This window comes from Ctenocephalides felis, unplaced genomic scaffold, assembly GCF_003426905.1.
Source record: "Ctenocephalides felis isolate EL2017-DRISC unplaced genomic scaffold, ASM342690v1 CF-g0.4_SCAFFOLD_01886, whole genome shotgun sequence".
NCBI classification, from domain to species: Eukaryota; Metazoa; Arthropoda; class Insecta; order Siphonaptera; family Pulicidae; genus Ctenocephalides; species Ctenocephalides felis.
Genome location: NW_020538040.1, coordinates 168,549,100 through 168,574,470, shown reverse-complemented (window position 1 = coordinate 168,574,470; position 25,371 = coordinate 168,549,100). Strand labels below are relative to the sequence as shown.

At 28.4% G+C, this 25,371-nt stretch overlaps 1 protein-coding gene and 1 long non-coding RNA gene across 2 annotated transcripts in view; one reads left to right on the top strand and one right to left on the bottom strand.

Moving 5' to 3' along the window:
* Positions 1–25,371, top strand: part of LOC113376906 — a 172,225-nt gene that overhangs the window by 103,517 nt on the left and 43,337 nt on the right. The window lies entirely within an intron of this gene.
* LOC113376907 lies at positions 6,583–7,756 on the bottom strand. The gene is made up of 5 exons (XR_003367070.1): positions 7,526–7,756; positions 7,280–7,460; positions 7,099–7,206; positions 6,776–7,037; positions 6,583–6,690 (listed from the first exon to the last, which is right to left on the bottom strand). It is a non-coding gene; the product is annotated as an uncharacterized LOC113376907 (long non-coding RNA).

Here is a 25,371-nt window from a genome sequence, read left to right as displayed (position 1 = left end):
ACCCAAATCGATTCGGAACTTTTGGTGAAAAAGCGTACTATGTATTTTTCACTTTTTGCTGATTCTAAAAAAGAGGCTCAGCCTAACATCATGCAAAACTCTATAGTCCTCATTGAGTTTCATCCAATGGGTTTGAATTTTAAAAATTGTTGCAGCAGTTTTGGAGATACCTTCTAAAAAAAGTCAAATTTTTACACACATTTACTTTTTATAATTTTGCTCAGAATGTCTTGAAACGTTGGAAAAACATGAAAGTAGCAAGCTGGATTTTTTTGGCGTAAACATATTTTTTTCTAAATACGTGATCATCATTCGAATAACAATGTTTATAAAGGCAACAAATTACGTTTATATAGCAGTTTATAAACCATAAAGCAATTTAAATATTATCAAAACCATAAATGCTAAATGCAAAATGACTCATAATTTACTTTATTAAATTAGAAAATTTAGTCATAATGGAATCAAAAATCTGAAAATTATGATTTTCACCTACCACAATTGGCAATTTTGTTTTGATGATAGTAATAATTGTAATAATTTTTAGTGTTTTTAAACCAATACCAAAAATATTTACTGAAAATTATTATTAAGAGCAAAAAATAAAGAACTGTACCTACTTAATTTACTTCTAATGTTTGCTAATGTATAACACTGAAAATTGTGTCGATTTAGTATTTCTTATTATATTGATGAAACTAGATTTGGAATAAAACTTTTATGTGAAATCGCAAAACAGAATATTTTTGGAAGATATTATTATTGGCTTAAAACAGAATGGATACACGGATTTTCTTATATCCCCAGCATGATATTTCATTAATGATACGACAGAAAATCCAATTTTACGGGTCTTTTCCTATCCCATTCTAAAATATTTCATGTTTTCAGGGAAATATTTCAAAATATTTCATCTCTGATTATTATTTGAGTCTACCTTTATAAAAATCAATGCGGTAGGAACAAAATGAATAAATTGAATTTTGCACGCGGGCGCGGTAATGTAATCGACGAAATTCTGTAATTTGAACTTTTTTATTGTATTATTTATCATTTTATTATTTTTGCTTTTATGTTATGTATATATAGCATAATGTGAGGTACATAATGAATGTTTAATTTGTAAATGTTAAATTAGACATTAAAGTTAATCTAAAAAAATTGTACAATAGGTCATCAGAAGAAAACTCGTTAGTATTTGCATATTCGGAAATTAATTTCGCTTCGACATAATTCTGTCACCAATAATTTTGGACCCTATCACAGAATCAGAATATTTTAGTCTCTCTTATTATTATATACATTAGGGTGGTCCTTAAGATGGACATTTGTCAAATGGTTCCAAATTGATAAAAAAAAAACAATTCTCTGAAAGTTTTAGCTTTAAATATTAACTTTTAGATAGTGCGCAAATCAATCATACTTCGTATGGAAATAGCATGGGAAAAAAATTAGGTATAACTTAGCGACAAATGAAAATTTGTGCCAATTTTTATTGAAAATTCAACGCTTCGCAAAATTTTTGAAAAAAAAAATGCTATTTCCATACAAAACTTTGATTGAATTGCGCTTTATCTAAAAGACAATATTAAGAGCTAAAACTTTAGAAAATTATTTATTACCCTAATATACATATTATAATAACTGTACAATTATTAAGAGAAGTTTTAAATATTTGTACGAGTATATAAGAAATATGATGAAACTCTCATTAACAACAGATATCTTAAGATTCGAAAATAATCAATTATTATAAAATTATTATATTGTGTTGAGTATGAAATGGGAAATTTAACTTCACGAATACCAGGATGTTTTATTAACCTGTTCCAAACTAATTAATATATTCAATAAAACAGGAATTACATTGACCCGCCTACGGGTTCTGATTATAATGATGTTTTAATAAACTTTACAAAAAAATTAATATTCTATAAAAACATACCTTCGTTTTTGAATTTTTAATCAAACGACATGCCGATGTCGGGATGAATGGACGACTATGAAAATTATTTTGATCCAATAAAAATGTTTGTGGAAAAGCATAGTGGAGCTAATTAATTTAATAATTTATACTATATTAATTATATATTCAATAATAACGAAGGTTCTGTATCGATAATAATGTACATTTATAAAGGTACTGAGTATTTAAGTTCGGAATTGTGCTGAATTAGTTTTCATATAACTTAATTTATCAATTATTGAAAAAAAAAAAACTATAATAAATATATAATTGTAAAAAATTATTAATATAATGTAATAAAATACTATTATAAGTTATACAATAATAATTTGACAACAGATGGAAAATTATGAAATATATATTCATACATACATTCTGAATTTTTGGAGTCAATTTTTGGAGTGGAATAAAATTAGCAAAGTAGCTAACGAATTAATTAAACAACGTATCTAGAAATATTTAAATTGCAATAAATAACTATAAAACATAGTTATATTCAAGTGCACTATTATTGCCAATAAGTTAACTAATAATAGCAATAGTCTTTGAATAAAAAATATATAGCATTTTGTTAACACTCCAAATCATAATTGATTATTTTTTCGTTCAAATAATTATAATTAAAAATAAACATAATTGATTTTTTGCATGATTTGATTTTATGTTTATATTACCATTTAATTTACTTTTCTCCCAGCTAATTGAAAAGTAACAAAATTATTGCTGATCAAAAAAAGTGTCACAACCGTACCCAATCTCACCTACCATATATTCTGATTGTCTAATTAAATACAATAACTAGTGGTGCATGGCATTGTGCCTTAAGACAAATTGCTGGAACTTCCCGGAACGAAAACTAAATAATTAAAAAAGCTTTGCAAAATTTTGAAAAAATTAGATGACAGACTTTTTTGAAAAGTTAGTTTTTTTATTTTGTTTTTTTTTGTATTTTGATTTTTTTTGAAACTTCTGAAATTTTTTTTTAAAGAATTGCACTACATAGCTGATTTGGTGTGAAAATATCAAAGCGCGTAAGCGCCGCGTAGTCGTCTAACATGTTAACATTGGTACAAAACTCATATTAATGTACACAAAATTTGTACTTAATGTTATAATCTTTACAAAATATCTGATAATACGATGTATATATGTTTAATGCTCATTTTTGACCGCCAAATGGCATCATTTTTTACTTTTTTTATTGCATATACAGAGACGCTGGACCTGCCTTCACAAAAATTCTACCAGTTGTTTATTTCGTCAATACAAGTAAAATGTTTTTGAATTATTAAAATCGCTCCGTTATCTCAAAAACTGAATTACCATTTCTGGCATTTTTTGTCCCGTATCTCCGTAACGGCTAGACCTGCCTTTGCCAAAAACTAATCAACACATTATTTAAATCGGTTAAACTATAATATATTTAATGACTAATCGGTTAGTGTTCGCGAAATCGTCGTCGAAAATTGGTATCTGCGCACACATACACATACACACACACATACATCCATTTGTTCTAAGCTATGCCAAAATGTTCAGAAACCTCTGAAACGTAAAAATATATAAAAAATCGATTTTTTTGCGATTACTAAAACTTACTAAAAATGAGTTTCCTTTGTAATTCTATTTAATAGAATAGCATCTGTATTATCAATTTTATAGCTATATTACAGAAACATATAAATACTGGCATCTATTATATGCATTATACACAGTTTAAAAATAAATTACAGGATTAAATTTAAAGTAGACATTTATCAACGTAATTTTTTGTCATCATCAGACTTCATTATAATAAGTCTGCAGTCGTTCCATTGAAAGCGAAATAGAAAAACAAGAATATTTTTCGTCTGCTCGCTTGGAAGATTTTCTCAACAAATCCTATGTTTTATGTGAAGCATGTTATGATTTCTCAGAGTCCATTTTGATCGCAGCGATATAAATATTAAGATAAAACGCTCGAGACGTATCATAAAAGCGGTATAATCATATTGTAGGATAACTTATACTCTTTGATGATGGAAATATGAGTTGAATTTTCAGTATGCGGAAAATAAAAAGCATTAAAGCGAGCCGCTCCGCTCGGGGATTTTATTACATCATTTTCGAGTGCTCGCGCGGAGTGTCGGGCTCTGATTGCCACCGAAGGACGTTCGCTCGATGATAACCTTAAGGCTTAAGCACTTTTTTTACACCAAGAGGTGAGAACTGATATTTTTTTCAGGCTATTTCTGAAAATTCTTCGTTATTTGTTTATTTTTAAAATTAACTATGGGCCAATTATAAAGTAGAACAATGTTACGTAAGGGCAATGTAACCAGTGTCGGTCCTTCCTTGAATGCGATGCATGCAAAAAATGTGGGCGCACGCCTTAGGGGGCGCCAACATGAGATTCGGATATAAAATTTATAATATAGTTTTTTCAATATATTTTATTTGTATCTTATACTAATCTTAGTACTTTATTTTTAAAATTCGTTAAAAATTTAACATTAAAACAACAATTTCATACACGATGTACAATAAAGATGAATACATACAATTCGGCCCTTGCGCTGTCAATTAGTAGAAGTTTACGATGCAATTTTGAATATTTTAAATAATAAAAAATTATATTAAAAAAAATTCAACATGAAGTACGAGTATAACACTCTACTTTAAATAGAGATAAATGTCTACTTTAAATTTAATCCTGTAATTTAATTATTAAACTGAGTATAATGCATATAATAGGTACTATTATCTATATGTTTTTATAAAATGGCTATAAAATTGATAATATAGATATTATTTCATTGAATTATAAAAGATGTCATTTTTTTGTTTTGTTTAAATGGACAATCAAAATATATAGTAGGAAAGATTGGGCACGGTTCTGCCACTTTTTTTAATAATAAAAAACTAGTTTTTTTGCGCTTTTAGCATGATTTGCTCAACAAAATAAATAGCTTAATATTCCCAAAATAAATAAGTAAAATATTTCAAATATTAATATTACACATGCAAAGACAATTGAAAATTTAAAAATATTTTTGCAAACAATATATGTTGTTACTATATATTAAGTTCAATATATAATGAACTTGTTGCAATTTTTGGATGTCCTGAAAAGTTTGAATAGAAAATAAATTTTCTAAATAAATTTAAATCGATGTATTTTATACGCTTTTTTTAAAAGAATAGAATTGATTTTGCATTTCAATTAAGTTATAACTGTTAATTTTTTTAAATTTTATTTGGCCTCGCTTACTCTGAGCATTTTAGCCACCTACAACATTTTTATTTATTTATATTCTAATTTTTATATCATATTTAATTTATATATATAAAATTATATTAAAATAAACGTAAATGTTTAAATAATTATAATGATAATATATTAAAATATTTAAAATAATAGGGACTAGAAAATTTTAATTAGATAGTGAAAAATAAATGATAAATCATAAATTATGATACGTATTTCCTTGCAAATCTAGACCGCCTTAACTAATTGTAAATAATATTGTTATTAATTCGCACTATCTAATAAAAGAAGATTCCAAAAGGTTGCATAAATAAATAGCAATGGAATTATGCATATTATTTCACAAAATTGGACCCACTTTAATTATTTTCAATTAGCACGTTAATCGCCACAATAATGCCTAAAACTTTTAATATGGGTCGTGGTTATATTAAAATAATTTAGTTAAAAATGTATAAAAAAATTGACACAATTTCTGGAGAAAACAATATTGATGCATTGCTTTGTGAAATTGGATTTAACCTTATTAATTTCAATAAATATTATTATTGATTTAAATTTTTAGTATCCAATAGAATAAAGTCACTAGCAAAATTGTTCTAATTTTATATTTATAAATAAAAAAATAATTCATAGTTTTGAGTACTCTCATGATAAAAATGATTTTTCGGGCATATTAGAATTCTTGTTTAGATTCGGTCACGTTGTGTAATCAGTTTTATATATCCATATTAATTTTTCAACTTCTTTATTTACATGCAAATTATTGTTAAGAATATTAACAAGATTTTGCATTTGTATACCTCGTTCTGATTAGAACTCCCAAATTGTATTTATTACGATTAATGTATTAATTTCAATGAATATATTTTAAGTATCTAGTCATTGAAATATATTTTTAATATACTTATAATATATATATATATATATATATATATATATATATATATATATATTCTACAAATGAATAATTAGTACGAACTAACGTAGCATTTCGAATTTTTATTTTGGTTTATACAAGTATTGGACCTGCTCTTAATCAATTTATTTTTTAATATTAAATGTAGTTGATTTGCAGAAATACCTAATTATTTGATTAAAAAATGAGATTATTTAATAATAATCTATTACAATTTTTTGTGAATTAACAAAAGTAACGTTTTCAACATCAAAATCTTTTTTCTAAAAGATACGCCTTAAAATTTGTATTATTTTATGGTGTATCTTTTAAATAAAAGATTTTGATGTTAAATGTATATCACTTCTATTTTTAACAAAAATGTGTTAAATTTTAAAAATTTAGAGCTGTAAAAGAGATTACATTAAATCTATATAAAATCGGATAATTAAAGACATGTAAATATCTAAATGCGACAAATTTATTAAAAACATAATACAATATATACGACAATTACAAAAATAACATAAGGTGCCTGGTTTTATTCAATTCGTCCACACTTGATAGTTCAAATACGGTCTGAAATATGAAGAAAACAATTGAAATAAATTATCGAAAAAAATAAAACGAAATATTGAGAATCATTTTGATATAAATTATTCACCATAATCCAAAATTAGATCTCTCAGGTAAAACTTGTTGGAATTGCCTTGCAGGTGTTTTCGCCTTGGCGACGCGTCGTCCATAACGTTAAAATAACAAAATAATCCTAAGTTTTGTAATAGTCAGGGGTTAAAATATAATTTATTTTTAAATTTTCCGTCCAGTTGCACTATAATATGATCATCAAGACCATTGCAACGAAGGCGACAATTCCAAACAAGTGCATTTCTACACACATCTTGAATAAATAAAATATTTCGTATCTAAAAATTTAAAACATAAATTAATACTGATAAAATTTGGTTTTGCAAATGTCGCACTTACCTTAATAACTATGGCTTTGCTCCAATAAAATCGAAATTATTCGGTTAAAATCCAAATTAATTGAAGCAATAATAGCATAGAGGACTTTCTTCGATTAATTGTTTGATACTACAAATAATTATGACATTTTCAATGATCATTGAGTAATGTATAGCTTATATTGTGATCAATTATTACATACGCTAAAATAATAAAATAACAATCCTAATAGTTCTAAAATGGTCAGGTAAAATGACAATTTATTTCTAAATTTTCCGTCCAGTTGCACTACAATATAATCATCAAGATCATTGCAACAAAGGCAACAATTCCAAACAAGTGAATTTCTGCGCACATTTTGTATTAATGGGAAATATATGTATCTAAAAATTTGAAACATGAGTTAATACTGGAAATATTGTCTTAAGAAAATATTTTTTCCACTTACCTTAATAACTATATCTGTAATAATAATATCAGGTTTGTTCAAAGAAGAATCATCAGAACGAATGCTACTAAAACTATAAATCCATAACAGTGAGCTTCAAAACACATGTCCATTATTTTTGTGACATTTAAAATTGCATTATTAAAACTAAACTTTTTCAAGATTTTTAAAATTAAAACCGGAATAAATATTTTCTATCGTCGTCTTTGCGATGCCAACACCTACTTGTGAACTGATTTCAACAGGTATACAGGAAATGTTTCAAAATTTTTTGTTGCTAAAACAGGTATCTGTAATATTTGCTTTTATACAGCGACAGCTATTATTGATATTATGTCTTTGGTTTTTGGGATCATTACCTGTGGTAAATCGTAGACAAATATTAAACCAAGCTTTTAAAATTCCTGGTAACAAACCTTTATCGTGCTGATATATTTATGGTAATAAAAGTGTGTTGCTGTTTTTGGTTAGTGTAAATGGATGTTTTGTTCTATAATTAAACATCAGTATTTGATCACTGGACTGTCCATAAAAATAATTGTTGTTTGCTATAGTCTACTGTATCCAAAAATTTCCATCAGAACACTTTCACTTTTACTGCGTATATTTTACAAGTTGAGAATAGAATCCTCATATATTTTTTGCTTAATTGTGTAAAAATAGTGTGAAGAAATTTATTTCATTTTTTTAACACAGTCGGGATATAAAAGGATGAAATGTCGAAAATATATGTGTGTTTCACCAAATATTATTTTAGGCACAGTTTTGTAGGTAAATGACTATTTATATACTATATGTTATTTGATGCTGTATTTTTAATTTTTTTTTATTTACGTTTCAATTATAGTACTAACTAGCTGTAAGTGGAATTCTGTCTTAAGGCAATTAGGGCATCGTGCCTTAAGGCAAATTGCTGGAACTTCCCGTACCAAAAATTATTATTTTTTTAAAAACGATTAACATTTTTGAAAAAATTTACTTCGAAAAAATAAGATTTTTGACAAACAATCAGACAAAAAATTACTTTTTTAAAAAAAAAATTTTTTTTTTAATTTTTTTTTTTGAAAAAAAATATTTTCTTCATTTTGACATATTTTGAAAATCTAAATTTTTTTTCAAAGCAATCGTACTACTTTAACTGCATAAAGACGAAATATCAAACCGCGTAAGCGCCGCGTCGACGTCTAACGCGTAAACATTGGTACGGAACCCATAGGAATGTAAACCAAAATTATACTTATTGTTAAAATCTCTATAAAATATCTGATAATTTGATGTGCATATGTCTAATGATCATTTTTGACCGCCAAATGGCATTTTTTTTTACTTTTTTCATTAGATCTCCGAAACCGCTAGACCTGCCTTTATGAAAATTTGATCGGTTCTTCACCTTGTCAATACAAGTAAAATGTTTTTTGAATTATTAAAATCGGACGCTCCGTTCTCTTAAAAACCAAGTTATCGTTTTCGGCACTTTTTGCCCCGTATCTTCGGAACGGCTGGACCTGACTTTGCCAAAAACTAATCAGCACGTCTCCTTATCAATACGAATCGAACGTTTTTTGAATTATTCAAATCGGTTGATCGGTGTTCCCGAAATCGTCGACGAAAATTTGTATCCGCACATACATACACACACGCACACACACACACACACACACACATACATCCATTTTTTCTAAGGTCTAAGGTTCTAACCTTTGAAACGTCGAGAAATGCAAAAATTTTTATTTTCGATTTTTTTGCGATTACTATACCTGCCCTACGGGAAGTTAAAAATTGACTTAAACTTGATATGTTTTGATAGTTTTTATGGCAAAGCTTGTAGGTGTAACAGAACAATTAATTCTTTGCTTTTGTTTTCAATTATGTAAGTAATAAACTGCATCGTCATATTTTACTTTTTTATTTTCACAATCTTTATTTGTTTATTATAAGTGTATACAAAAATATAATAATAACTAATTGGACACCTATCCAATTGATATCAATACAATCATTCAAATTACATAATAAAATATGTTATGCTGGAATTAACAAATATGTGATATTGATAATCTACAAAAAAACATAAACATATTATCAAAAACCATAAACAATCACATTTCACTTACAAACTATAAAAATATTTTTTGGATCTTTTATTTGAGGTACGATTTGTATATTATTAAGACTGTAATTGTTTCGTTATGTTTAGAAAATGACGATTTTGGAGGGCACCTCATTAGTTGTGATGTGACATATTTTTTTAAATATCTACCATAAATACTATCTTTTGTTTTTTGAATAAATAAAATATTTGTACTAAGCACAGTACATGTATACAAGCTTAGAATATAGGCGGCTTATTTTACAAAATATATTGGAATGTTAGTTTAGTAGACCATGAACTCTTATCAATACACAAAGTTTAATCAAAATCGTCAAAAATAATTTTTATCTGATCCAATCTATACTGAAAACTAATCCGCACGATTTCCATCTAATATTTTTCGTATTTTTTTTTTTGCATATAAATTATAATCTGTCAATAGATACACATTGAGTAATTGATTTGAGAATTAGCAGTAGTGTTTTAAAAAGAAAACCCAATTTACTTTTTTATTTTTGTACTGCACATATAATTTTTATTTTATTTTACAAAAAAAATATAAAATGCACATACAATTATAAACACAAGTACACTACACGTGCACATTCGTAGTATGGTGACATAACATAATCTAAACTATATATGACATAATCATGAGTTAATATAATAAGTTGTATTATCGCCTATTGTGTTAATTTAATTAAATGAGGTCTCTTCAGTCCTATTGTTAAATTATACGTGGTATTGTACAGATTTGCTATAAGTTCATTTTGCTGTTTTCAAAGCTGTGTCTTTGTACTTAAGAGCACTGTAAGGGAGTATTCTACTGTCTACACGTGCACATTCGTAGTATGGTGACATAACATAATCTAAACTATATATGACATAATCATGAGTTAATATAATAAGTTGTATTATCGCCTATTGTGTTAATTTAATTAAATGAGGTCTCTTCAGTCCTATTGTTAAATTATACGTGGTATTGTACAGATTTGCTATAAGTTCATTTTGCTGTTGGTCAAAGCTGTGTCTTTGTACTTAAGAGCACTTTTTTCATTTTCTCCTCTGTATTGTTGTGCCGAAATGAAATAAATGCCAGAACATATCTTGGTGCGAAATTTTCAAAATTGGATCGGAATTTTTACTTTCCTTTTTTGCGTAAAATTTCACTTTTCTGCTAATTTTGATACGTCCTCCTTATCAAGTTTAGAGTCGGTTCAGCCCTTTCCAAAAAAAAAAACCTCGACAAAATGTCAAATATTAGCCCACGTACACATACCGATTATTATGTGGGAAAATTACAAGATCGGAGATTTTGAATTTTTTTTTAAATTCCAGTTTTTTGCCACTTGACCCCCAATTGTGCCTTTAGATTTGTGTTTAGTGGTAAAAACTATATTGGAAAACATATGTCACACATCCAATACAGACAACTTTTTTATTTTGTGGACCTGTGAAATTCATAATAAAACTAGTGGGGCGCATGGCATCGAAATTGGTGGAACTTCCCGTACCAAAAATTATTTTTTTTTTAAAAGATTAACATTTTTGAAAAAAATTACTAAAAATTTACTTTTTTAAAAAAAGACTTTTTGAAGAAAAGTGTATTTTGAAATAATTTGGAAATTCTGAACTTTTTTTCAAAGCAAACGCACTGCTTTGACTGCATAAAGACGAAATATCGAAGCGCGTAAGCGCCGCGTCGCCGCCTTACGCATAAACATTGGTACGGAACTCATAGAAATATAAACAAAATTTATACTTATTGTTAAAATCTCTATAAAATATCTGATAATTTGATGTGCATATGTCTAATGATCATTTTTGACCGCCAAATAGCTTTTTTTTTTACTTTTTTTTACTAGATCTCCGAAACCGCTAGGCTTGCCTTCATGAAAATTTGGTCAGTTTTTCATCTCAATACAAGTAAAATGTTTTTTGAATTATTCAAATCGGACGCTCCGTTCTCTTAAAAACTGAGTTACGGTTTTTGGCACTTTTTGCTCCGTATCTTTGGAACGGCTAGACCTACCTTCGCCAAAAACTAATCAGTTCGTCTCCTCATCAATACCAATCGAATGTTTTTTGAATTATTCAAATCGGTTGATCCCGAAATCGTCGACAAAAATTTGTATCCGCACACACACACATACACACACGAACACATACACACAAACACACACACACACATACATCCATTTTTTCTAAGTATACCAAAATCAGAAGCCTTTGAAACGTAAAGATATATAAAAATTATATCATTTTTTATTTTTTTGCGATTACTATAACTTGCCCTACGGGAAGTTAATAATATGTCAATATTTAGTATGGAAACTTCATCATAACATAGCCTTCACCATAACATTGTTCTGTTATGCGGCAAAATCGGTCCATTAATTTCTATTAGCTGTACAAAAAAAATCTTCGAATAATTGTCAAACTATTGAAAACTGCACATACACATTCAAACATTTGCTAATTATTGTGTGCATAATGACTTGTAACGTCGAGAAAGCATAAAATTAGCAATTCAGTTTTTCTAACAAAAACACAAACTCCTCTTTCGAGATGCTAAAAATACACTTTTGTCTCGATACAAAAATGCTTGTACCGAACAGCCGCTAATCGAATTGGAGCTGACATTTCCTGTATTCTTTCCTGTATCTATTGCCATTGTCGCGGCGGCTTAGCAGCCACGCGCCCGCAGCACCGCGGGCGTCAGCCGCCGCACGTGTGCAGCATCTATTGTGTCGCATTCAAAGCGCTAAATCGCTTGCGCCGCGTGACATATCTGATTTGCATATTGCAAACAATGTCGAATGTCGAATGCCGTGCGTGAGCCGATACACGAATACCAGATTTTCGAGATTTGCTGACATCGTATACACTGATTCTGAAGTTCATTTGAGGATTTAGTGCACCTCATCACTGCTCGATAATGAGTGATAGAATTTCTTCGATAAATTTCAATTTGAGCAGCTTGTTTCCATTAGAAATATACTAGATTTTAGAATTTGCTTTTGGGGATTTAGACAACATTTTAAAAAAAATAATTTATAAAAGATAAATATCATAAAAATTTGAAACTACATTTACTTACTAGCTATTCTTGCAAAAATGTATGGTAATAAGTAATGTCAATATAAAATCTATCCATTATCTCGATTCTGCCGTAAATAGACCAATGTAATGCCAAGGCTATATTACGAAGCTTTTTGCATATAAAATGGTACTAAAGACTGTCAAAATGCTATGTATTTGCTGAGCAGTCATAGTCCAGTCATTATAGTAAGTTCACCTCAGAATTTGAGATACCTAGCTGTAAATCTGTAAATACTTGTATATTGATACCCTAAAGTTGTCTCAAAACCTACATATGGTAGGGTGTCAATACCATGTGTAGGTTTGAGATTACTTTAGGGTGTCAATATACAAGTATTTACTGACTTATAGTTGGGTATTTTGAATTCCGAGATTCTTACCTAATTTAAGCTAAAATTACTGGACTAGTCGGGCATTTCAGATAGAAAACCTTACCTAGAATCTGCATTTGATGTGACATAATAACATATGAGTGAAGTTATATTTCATTAGGACCAAGAAAAACGTCACTAATTTTGTAAACTTTGACAATTTTTTAAAATTAAACGATTTTTGCATGATCTAGAACAGGGCTTTTTAAACTATGGGTTGCGACCCCAAATGGGGTCGCGTAAAAAAATCCTGATTGCGATAGACTTTAATGTCAAATATTTATATCATTTTATAACATCATGTTTTGATTTTATGTTTTCAAACGAATTCTTAAACATATATATTTTCATATGTATATGTTACCAAATAAGTAAATCATTTAAATTTTTTTTGCGTGTAGGTTTTGAGATTACTTTAGGGTGTCAATATACAAGTATTTACTGACTTATAGTTGGGTATTTTGAATTCCGAGATTCTTACCTAATTTAAGCTAAAATTACTGGACTAGTCGGGCATTTCAGATAGAAAACCTTACCTAGAATCTGCATTTGATGTGACATAATAACATATGAGTGAAGTTATATTTCATTAGGACCAAGAAAAACGTCACTAATTTTTGTAAACTTTGACAATTTTTTAAAATTAAACGATTTTGCATGATCTAGAACAGGGCTTTTTAAACTATGGGTTGCGACCCCAAATGGGGTCGCGTAAAAAAATCCTGATTGCGATAGACTTTAATGTCAAATATTTATATCATTTTATAACATCATGTTTTGATTTCTTATGTTTTCAACGAATTCTTAAACATATATATTTTCATATGTATATTGTTACCAAATAAGTAAATCATTTAAATTTTTTTTTGCAATAGTAAATGGTTTTGCCAAGAAATTAGCAATCGTAAATGGGGTCGTGAAGGAACAACAGTTTAAGAAACCTGGTGCTGAAAGACCATGATATTCATCGCCAAAAAAAATCATAAAAATTGTCACCAAAAACCTGCTACACTTTTTAAAAATTGCTTTGAATTTTACCATACAGCAAAAAATAAATTTATATAATATTGTAATTTATGTTCTTTAATGTCAACAAACTCATATCAAACAAATTGCATAACATACAAAACAATATCAAGATTACAACAGGTACGTTTTCGTTAGAATGCGGCGTCGAATTAGTAGTACCAGCTGGTACTGGTACGAATCGGTAAAAAATCTATACCAAAATATTTTTTTTGTCCTTAGTGGCCTTCTAGTGAATCAAAACGTCACAATAATTAATTTATTTACTTTCATATGGCTGTGCTCTTTGGTGTGTAACTAGCCATTTAAATATTATAAAAACTGCAGATTTTTAAAAATAATATAATACGAATGGTTCTTCAGGAAAAAAAAAACTCAGTAAACCATTATTTCAAACAAAATAATTTATAAAAAGGCAAATTTCATGAAACTGCTTTATGAAATCACTCAGCTAATTCTTGCAAAAATATATGGAAATAAGTAATGACAATATAAAATCTATCCATTATCTAATTAATAATGGAACTAGAATTTTATGTACTTCAGAAAAAATAGAACCATACGAGTTCATAAAAGTAGCCCTTGGGTACAGCTGTGCGAAAAAGTATGTTAAGTTAATAGAATATGAAATGATAGGAAAATAATGGATGTGAAAATTCAATATTATTAAATTTTACTGAAGGCCTTCTAGTGAATCAAAACGTCACAATAAAATTTATTTACTTTCATATGGCTGTGCTCTTTGGTGTGTAACTAGCCATTTAAATATTATAAAAACTGCAGATTTTTAAAAATAATATAATACGAATGGTTCTTCAGGAAAAAAAAAACTCAGTAAACCATTATTTCAAACAAAAATAATAAAAAGGCAAATTTCATGAAACTGCTTTATGAAATCACTCAGCTAATTCTTGCAAAAATATATGGAAATAAGTAATGACAATATAAAATCTATCCATTATCTAATTAATAATGGAACTAGAATTTTATGTACTTCAGAAAAAATAGAACCATACGAGTTCATAAAAGTAGCCCTTGGGTACAGCTGTGCGAAAAAGTATGTTAAAGTTTAATAGAATATGATATGATAGGAAAATAATGGATGTGAAAATTCAATATTATTAAATTTTACTGAATATGTAGAACGTCGAATAGTATCGGATGCAAAAATAATGTACAAGGCTAATTGCTGTAGCAAGGCCAATGAAAAATAAACTACAAAAAACATGATATAATAGAGGTAAAACCTCGCTAAATGCAACTTTTTTCTTGTATTGCTTTTGATACTCTAGGCATGTTTTATTATAAACTATCAATATTTATTCTTAGCCATTTATGATTGGGCTTTCTCGTGGCATAGTGGTTAGAGCATAATCTTCCAATCAGAAGATTTCAGTTCCGAGACTCCCCTCGTAAATCCCAATTTCAAGCGGAAGTAATATCGGATTTTACCTAAAAATATAGATTGTAATATGTTTCCACGTGGAATTTGACTTTCTCTGACACTAAAAATTATCAGTTTTACTACAAATATTAACAGTTAACAAATAAGCATACATTATTATATAATCAATTATTTCTAAATTTACATAAACCGATTTTTTTGAAGTTCATTCAGTTTTTGAACAGAGTTTTAATTTTCCGTTTGTCGATCATCTGTAAAAGCCATTTTCTTTGACTGATGTAGATTGAATGTTGAAACATTTATGAGTATATTAGTCGGTGATTCTAAATCTAAATACGCATTTAAAATATGTATGATATCTGTAGACGAAAAAAACTATTTATATTTCCTATATTTGAAAATGCGATAAAAATACACATAATATGCAATTAGGTGAAGTATGATTAGGGCAAAGGTAGTCAGATTGTAGGACCAATTCTCTGATAAAATAGAAATGTTACAGTAACGCTATGTTACGGACCTATCTTCATATAAAATGGTGTAAAAACTGTCAAAATGCTATGTATTTGCTGCACGATCAGGCTTTTTACACATAAAACCTAACTTCACGTATGTGCTATGAAGGGCACATTGGAAAGATGCACTTATGATAACATTATTCGTTGACGTTTGTGCTTTTTTTAGGTTAGATTTTATATGTAAAACACCTAACTGAGCAGCAAATAAATAGCTTTTTGACAGTTTTTACTACCAATTCATATGAAGATTGGACCGTAATAACGCCATAAGTTAGATTTCTATCTATTTTAAGGGGAAAATGGCTCCTATATTAACTAAATCGTAACTTTTATTATAGATAATGGTATTTTGCAACTTTATATAATAAATTTATAGATACTAATTTAGTTATAGTCATTTAGTTATTGCATTTCAATCTAATATTACAAAAGGCCGTCCATTAGTCAGGTGAGGTTTAAAGGGTGGAGGAAATGGACAAAAAATTGCAAAATATTATATTGTAATTTAAAATCAAAATAACATTTTTCAAAAAAATCCAAAAAAAATCTAATATATTAACGATTATCTTGGCACCAAAATACACACGTGACTTTGAGTGGGGGGGAGGTCTTGTAGTTTTGAATATCACCACATATCAAAAAATCATTTAAAATTGATCACGTGATTAGTGATTTAGCCTCCAACTTGATAGTAAGACCACGTTATATATTAAAGATGTACGTTTTTTATGAAATATTTTTTTATATCAAGTTTTCCTTCAAAGCGAATAATTGAATAATCTATGACGTCATGTGCAACCCGCGCGAAGCGGAAAAATTGTCCAAGGTCGGAAAAGTTTCAGAACGTTCTAATTGCGTTGGCATTCTTTGTAATTAAAATAGACCGTTTATTAAATATAAATGTTATAAATTATATAATTATAGTAAATATAATCATTCACCTTTAATCGGCTAAATGATTTTTTTACAATTAGTTTTTATTTAAATAAATGACTTTATTAATTTTAAACATTGTGCAGATCCAATCATCAAAGCTGATTACATGCATAATATTTTAATTATAGAAAGTTTTGGAAGCGTACTTAATTATTATGTTTGGGTATACTTTTTGGAATTCATGTTAAAACGTTGTTTTCAAGTAATACTTAATTTCTTTAGATTTTTATTTAATATTTAATTAACAAAGGCACATTTGCTTGTGATCGTATTTTTTTATTTAAACTTATGTGGATATTCTTCTTTATATTGAATCCTTCGACGTGTTAATTTTTTTTTTTGAAAGTTTGAAAGTTTTGAAAGCGTACTCAATTATTATGTTTGTGTATATTTTTTTGGAACTCATGTAAAAACTTTGTTTTCAAGACATTTTTTTTAGATTTTTATTTAATATTTAGCAAGGGCACATATTGCTTGATAATATTTTTTTTTTAAACTTATATAATATTGAATCCTTCGACGTATTATTCTTTTTTATTTCGACGTATTTTACTGCTTGAATTTATTTTAAATTAGGTTTTTTGTTTTTATTATATTTATTTTTATATTACTGGCAATAGGTATTAGTTCTTATCTGTAATTTAATATTTAATACTATTGAAAAATTTACCATTACTTGTATCAACTTCTACATTGGGCAAAGATTGTACATTCAGTTACATTTAAGTAGTGAGTGTGTTAAAATATTTCCGAATTCATATAAAATTAGATTTTAAAATTAGATTTGATGATATATTACATAAATAATGAACTATAATGATTAAATAAATAAATTGCCATACTACATCATATACTAGTCATAAATTATCTGAGTGTTGTAAAAATTTATTTATTACTAGTATTTTATTTTGAATAAGGTTATACAACCTTCTTATTGAATCATAAAAACAATAGTGATCTACTAATAAAGAAATAGAAAGTGAATTAATTATTCAGTGAATTGTGAAGTAATTATTAAGTGAAGTGATTGGTCGTGGAAAATTTGATTTATAAATATTTCGATATTAGTTTGTGATAAAACGATCTAACAATCAACGTTTATAACTATTTTCTTTCTCGAGCAATATGGACATAATATATCTTAAGGTGAGATTGAATAATATTCATATTTATTTCTAGGCTTTTCTAAAAGTATTTTTTCTAAATATTGTTACTTAAATAAATGTAATTAAATTTTATGTTCTGTGAATGATTTTTTGTATAATTTATAATATTGTTATATAAGTAATTAAGAATTATTGAAGTAAAACTTTTTTAGGCGCGACTAGGGTGTAAATCCGTACAAATGCAACGGAAGTGCGTTACGGCAGATAAGAGTCGATAAGATAAGAGTCGAGTGCCAATGATTCGTCATTCGCTCTCGATGATATCATTTCTATACGGGTCGATTGTGATTAGTCGTCGCGTATGTGAATAGAGATCTGTCGTTGTATGCGTACCGGCGTTAATGCTTATTACAATGACAAATTGATCATTTAATATTTGAAGTATGACTTTAATAACATTATTAATTTTAAATACCATACATATTTTTAATGCTATTATAAATATATAATTTATAATTTATCATTATATAATTGTGTATAATGGATGACATTGAAAAATGCGTGCATCATGCGTGTTACCATATTACTAATAAACATTATTCAAAATTGTTATATGATGTATTTATTTTAACTCAAATGCCATCTTGTACAGTAGCAAATAAGTTTTACTTCAATCGCCTGTGAACCTTACGCGCACTCTTTTTTTGCATTAACAGTCTACATGTTAAATAAATGTTAGGTAAACTCATAAAAATTGTTCATAATTATGTAACTTTCAAAATATCATATTGTTCTATCACATTCTTAGTAATCAAATATTTTTAAAAATTTCTTATATATCTTTTTTTGGATTACATTCATAGCGATAATTTTTTTTAGGTGAAATTTTTCCAAATATGATGTATTGCATTTTTAACAATGAAAATTTTTCACGTTAATGCTTTTTCCAAATATGACTTTTTTCTCACATTCCCTTTAATAAAATATTTTTTGGGTGTAACTGTCTCAAATGACGATTTTTTGCTAATATATTTTTGATTTTTTACTACTAATTATAATTTTTTTTCATAAAATTTTTCTAAATAGGATTTTTTTCTATTATATTCACTGTAATTTTTCAGGTGATATTTTTCAATTTGTGATTTTTTATCTCATTTTTGCTAATTAGCTATTTTTTCGTAAAAAAATCCTAATTGTTTTTTTTTTGTAAAATCTTATTGTTAATAATACAATTTTTCACTTAATATTTTTCTAAATATCATTTTTTTCTATCATAATCATTTATAACAATAAAAACTCTTTCGATGAAATTTTCTCAAATTTTGCTTGATTATATTCTTTACCTTGAACGTATTTCTAATTTATTAACACAATAGTAACTAAAATCTAATATAACTACTTGTAAGAATTTTTATATTATAAAATTATGAAAAAAGTTAAATATAATTATAAAGGGTCATTGTGTCTACAAATTGTCGAGTGCTTCAGAGGAATCAGCCCAGTGATATGCTGGACTTATGTTGTCCCATCAGGAAGACAACCGAGTGGAAAGGTTAAAAATATCTATATATAGCTTGTATATAATGTTATTTTTATTAGTTGTGGATAACAACAAATGTGCTGAGTTATACGCAAATAAATAAACTACAACAATGTGTCTTCCTTCGGACACTTTGCATACGGAACTCAAAGAAAGCTATAAAATTTTATACTTCTCTTCGATCATGGATACAAGGCTTCATCAAAATCATTCTGAAATATCACATCGCACGTGCAAGTGCTCGCAAGAAACGTTTTGTATTCTTCGGATTACATAAAATATTGACGCGGCAAACCCGTCGCCTAAACAAAAGCATTTCAAAAATCGAAAACATCAAAATAAATAATGTAGACCGGCATTTCGTTCCTTTTGGGGCATGAAAGCGAAAGTTCGTTCTTACACTTGCTTTCTTCCTGTCAGAAAAAAGAATAATTCTTTATTCATAAACAGTTGTAGATTTGCGGTTGCGACGCGGTCTAACTATTTTGTTTCGTATTTTTAGATTCGGCAAAAACGCATTTGGGAAATGTGTTTTCCCTCGAGGGGTTTTCGCACTCTCCGCGGTCGTGTGTGACGCGAGTTTTTTGTGCTTTTTGCAGGAGACACCTCGACTCATTTTATTTTATTCCAGGTATATTAATACACACACGAACACATACAGAGACACACACATTTTTAAATTTGCTAAGGTAAAATTCGTGTACCAAGAATTTCTAGTGCAGGGTTTGATACCAACACCTGCCAACTCGGTGCCAAGCAGTGTGATACCAGGTGTTTACTTGAAATAATAGAATTCAAATATGATCTCAATTGAAATCAACAATTTGGCGGCATTGCTGCATAAAAAATATAAAATAAAAAAATAATGTATAGCCATAATGTCAATACTAATATAGGACAACTACTGGAATGCTTTCCATACAAACCACGTTAAAATATTAAAACAATTACTGAATGCCGGAAAGATTTCGAAGAGACGAATCTTTTGATTTGAATAATCAAAAAGCATTCGATTCCTATTGATAAGAAGACGTGCTGATTAGTCTTGTCAAAGGCAGGTCTAGTCGTTTCGAAAATACGGAGCAAAAAGTGCCAAAATTGATAATTCAGTTTTTCAGAGAACGGAGCGTCCGATTTCAATAATTCTAAAAACATTTTACTTGTATTGACAAAATGAACTACTGATTGAATTTTTGGGAAGGTAGGTCTAGCGATTTCAGAGATCAAGTAAATAAAGTAAGAAAAATGCCATTTTGCGGTCAAAAATGATTATTAGACATATGCACATCAAATGATCAGATTGAAGTATAGAAGAAGTATAAATTTTGTGTACATTTCTATGGGTTTCATACTAATGTTTATCCGTTAGACTGCGACGCGGCGCTTACGCGCTTCGATATTTCTTCTCTAAAACAGCCACGCAGCACGATTATTTTTAAAAAAAGTTCAAAATTTTCAAAAAAGTACAAAATATAAAAACAATTTCATTTTTTTTAAAAAAACTCAAATTTTGTCAAAAATTTCAAAATTCTCAAAAACTCATTTTTTTCAAAATTTTCAAAAAATTTTGAAGCTTTGTTAAAAATTTTAATTTTTCATACGGGAAGTTTCCAATTTGCCATAAGGCACGGTGCCATGCACCACTAGTTTTTAATTTTGTTTATAACATATGAATATGTCACTATATGAACATTTATTTGTTAACGAGATTGCAAAAATGCAAGGCGACATATTTTTAAAACTTTTTAGTATAGTTGAGAAAGATTGTAAGCTCCAAAATTTCTTTAAAATAAGAATTTATTATTATCAAATTCAATTTAAATCAATATATTCATGAATAACAATCTGCAAAATAGTTTGGATATACGTAAAATAAATCAAGTTATACTCGTGAATTAACTGTATTTTAAAAAATGTAATAATATTTTCACAAAAGACAATGTATAAATTATGGTAATAATGGTTATACAAAATGTTAGCAGTTCTGTTTGACTTTTGTTATAGTTCGAAAGAACTAACACTTAAAGTTTTAATCGGATAGAAAATTTTACCCAAACTTTTATAGAAAGACAAAGAATTTAAATTCTTAAATAGTTAAGGTTTACAATGTTATTCTTGGAAGAATAGCCACATGTGTTAGTGTTTTTTTAACGAGGATTGTATGTATGAAACCTGTGAAAACTGTACGTGGGACGTTTTCCCTTCGTTTCCGAGGATAAAACGTGGAAAAAATAAAATAGCTCAAAGCTCTATTGTTGTGCTTTTGCTCATTGTACTCGGCGAAGCTTTATACTGCATCCACTACTTGCTAGTGAAAAATAGTACTGAGATCCAAGCAATTTACAAATTTTTATTAAATTTTATGATATATCAGTACAAGTAACAGTTAATATTAAAAGAAATCGAACATAAAAACTTAACGAGAAAACTCGTGACCGGTCACCAAAGTATTAAAATAGCTTGTGGAAATATATTAATTTGTTATTAATAATTTCCAATTTAAAAAAACCATATATATTATGACACGTCAGTAGATATTTTCTTGTTTGGCTACTTTGATCCCACATCACTTCGCGCTCACTGTTGACGTCGAACCTATTTGCAGGTGATCGGAAACTCGTTGTTCTTACTTGTTTGTGATCTGAATATAGGGGAGTTATAGATATGGTGTAAATTGTATTGGATATGTATTTGAGCGACTGTTTACTCTCGAATACTTTTGGTTCTTGTCCTTAGTAATGATAAGACACTTCTTGTTAATATTTTCTTTATTGAATAATAGTTACAGGAACTTCAGTCGGCGACTGTTCCAAGAATGCTGATTGATGCGCATTGCACAGATTTTATAGTGGTTCAAGTAACGCTACCCATCAGGGTTTCACAACCTTCTGCAATGCGCCAGGGGTATGAAACCACAATATTATTATAAAGAGGTGTCAACGTCTTTTGGTGCAAATGGTACTATTGATGCCAATTAGCTTGCTGTGACCCGAACTACCAGTGAAAGATTGGTAGTCAGAGATAGTTCTTGGCCTGCGATGACCAGAGGTCTGGATATTCTGGATAGGTATGCAGATGGAAGTTCTAGTCAGGGCTATATAATGTGATAGAAAACTGTGACAAAAACTGGGCGTACTAGATAAGTAAACCAATATAAGATCAGAGTTAGACAAAAAATGCTAGTAAATACCATGGATATCTGAAGTCGCAATAACTTATCCATTTGAAGTTTGGCTGGAGTTAATTCTCCCACCGTTGTACTATTGTTCATATATTTTTGAATTCTTGATCCGCGCTTATTTGTAATCTTTAAGTTCACCAATGGTGAAATGTGTTAAATTGTAATTAATAGTTTCCAACTTTATATGAATGTATTATAAAATATTTGTTAACAAAAATATAAATTACGACATGTCATTCTATTTTGTTCTGGCCGAATCTCAAGGCTACTTTGTTCTCACAAGCTTATATATGGAAAATTCTGATTTCTGTTAAAAAAATAATATACTAGCTAAACATTGCAAATGTAGTCATTATATCCTAACTCCATTGCAATTTTGGGTTCTTGTTCCTGCAATCGAGCGTATCCCACGATAAATACTAAGCCTAGCAGAGCCTACAGATCGTGCTTAAACCTAAAGTATTTTTTCCGTTTCGGTAAACAGAAGCATTATTATGTATATATGTAAAATATCAAAGAAAGCTCCACATAAATATATTTGCGGTGGCGTTACTCCTGATTTACGAATGCGTGAACAGCCCAAACACGTGTGCACAAGTGCGTCCTTATTTTAACCTTTCGTTATCAGGAAAATATACAAATAGATTTTAAACATATTACATAAAAAAAAATTAAGAAATTAGTGAATTTTAAAGAACGACGAAAACATTTGCTTAGTGTCCGACTAGTGATTTCAAGCAATTTTTAACCCTTTTGCTAGGAGTGTTGTCCATGGACGGCATGCTCTGTGGCAGTCTTACCTTTACCTATAACTATGAGTTAACGTAATTCTAAATTTTATTGTGATTTTTAGTTTATTAGAATTTCCAAAAATTCTTATTCTATTTAATTGTATAAAAAAAAATTAAGTTCTGTAATAACAGTATCATTACATCTGTGCGACAATGTCCGCAAAATAAGCAAAAATAAAACAGCGTGACCGTATAAAAAATGTTAATGACATTTATGGTAATTTCATTGTAACCGAGTAAATGTTGACATTAAAATGCACATTATGAAATCTATTATATGCGTTGTTGATTCCCATTGTGTCAAAAAATTTGCATATTTTGTTAGATATAAAATATGATAAAGTACTCGTAGTAATACTGTTTTTTTGTCATTTGTAAAGAAATATTCAAAAAAAAATTGCTCATTATTAAAATTTCTATAAAATATCTAATAATTTGATATGCATATGTCTAATGATCATTTTTGACCGCCAAATGGCATTTTTTTTTGAACTTTTTTATTGGATCTTAGAAACCGTTAGACCCACGTTCCAGAAATTTATTGCATTTTTTATCATTCAAATCGGACGGCTTAGTTCTCTCAAATACTGAATTGCCATTTTTGAAACTTTTTGCCTAGTATCTCCAAAACGGCTGAACCTTTCTTTGCGAAAATCTAATCAGAACGTCTTCTCATCAATAGAAATCGAATGCTATTTGAATCAAAAAATTGTATCCAAACAAACACACACAACACACATCACACATACGTCAATTTTTTCTAAGGTATGCCAAAATGTTCAGAAGATCTCACAACACACACAACCTAAGGTTTTGCGCAAAAATTTTCATTTGCGATTTTGGTAAGTTAAATATTTCTGAAGTAATAAGCCTGTTACAAATTACAGTGGTACCCCGTCTTACGAGCGACTCGTCATACGTGTTGTTCGAGATACGAGCCGCCAAAGTCGCGGCTCGTTTGCTTCCTTATACGAGCAAAATTCGTGATACGAGCGGCCTTATACGAGCAAAATTCGTGATACGAGTAAAATATTTTGAAGTTTAAAAAATCAATTCATTAATTTTAATGTTATGCATTTGTTTGTGCAATGTGGGACAAAGTTGAAACGTTTGTGGATAAAAATTACCTCAAAAAAGGTGCAGCTGGTCACTATCATCACTATAATGAGTTGAAGAAAAAAATAATACTCATTCGATAGTTTTTATTAACTCAAAAACTAGTATAATAATAATTTAGTCATTTTTTTTAGAAAATTGCTGTGTTTTTCTAGAATATGTATTTGATCTTAGCAATAAATATTTCATGTATTTTTAATATTTATAAAAACACTGTGCTAAAACGAATTAATAGCATTTCAATGTATTGCTTTGAGATACGAACAATTCGACATGCGAGCGTGCTTACAGAACGAATTAAGCTTGTAAGGCGGGGTCCCACTGTGTTACTGAAATTTTGTAGAGCCACTATTTGAATGAAAGTGATACATCAGACGTAAACATATCATTTTCCTTGAAAATGAAAAACACGAAGAAAATGCTACCTAGGAAGTAGGCGTAGGAATATATATATTTAAATTTCCTGTCGGAAAAATACATTTAATTAAATATTGAATACCTGTTCTTCTATTCTGTAACACATTTAAAATGTGGAAAAATGTAGAATATGATGGGTCGAATAAATAAATTATGATATACATTAAAAACTTTCTAATTATCATCGCTCAAGAAAATTCTATATAGGTACTTGTATTTTAACTTCCATTTACGTAAATAACCTA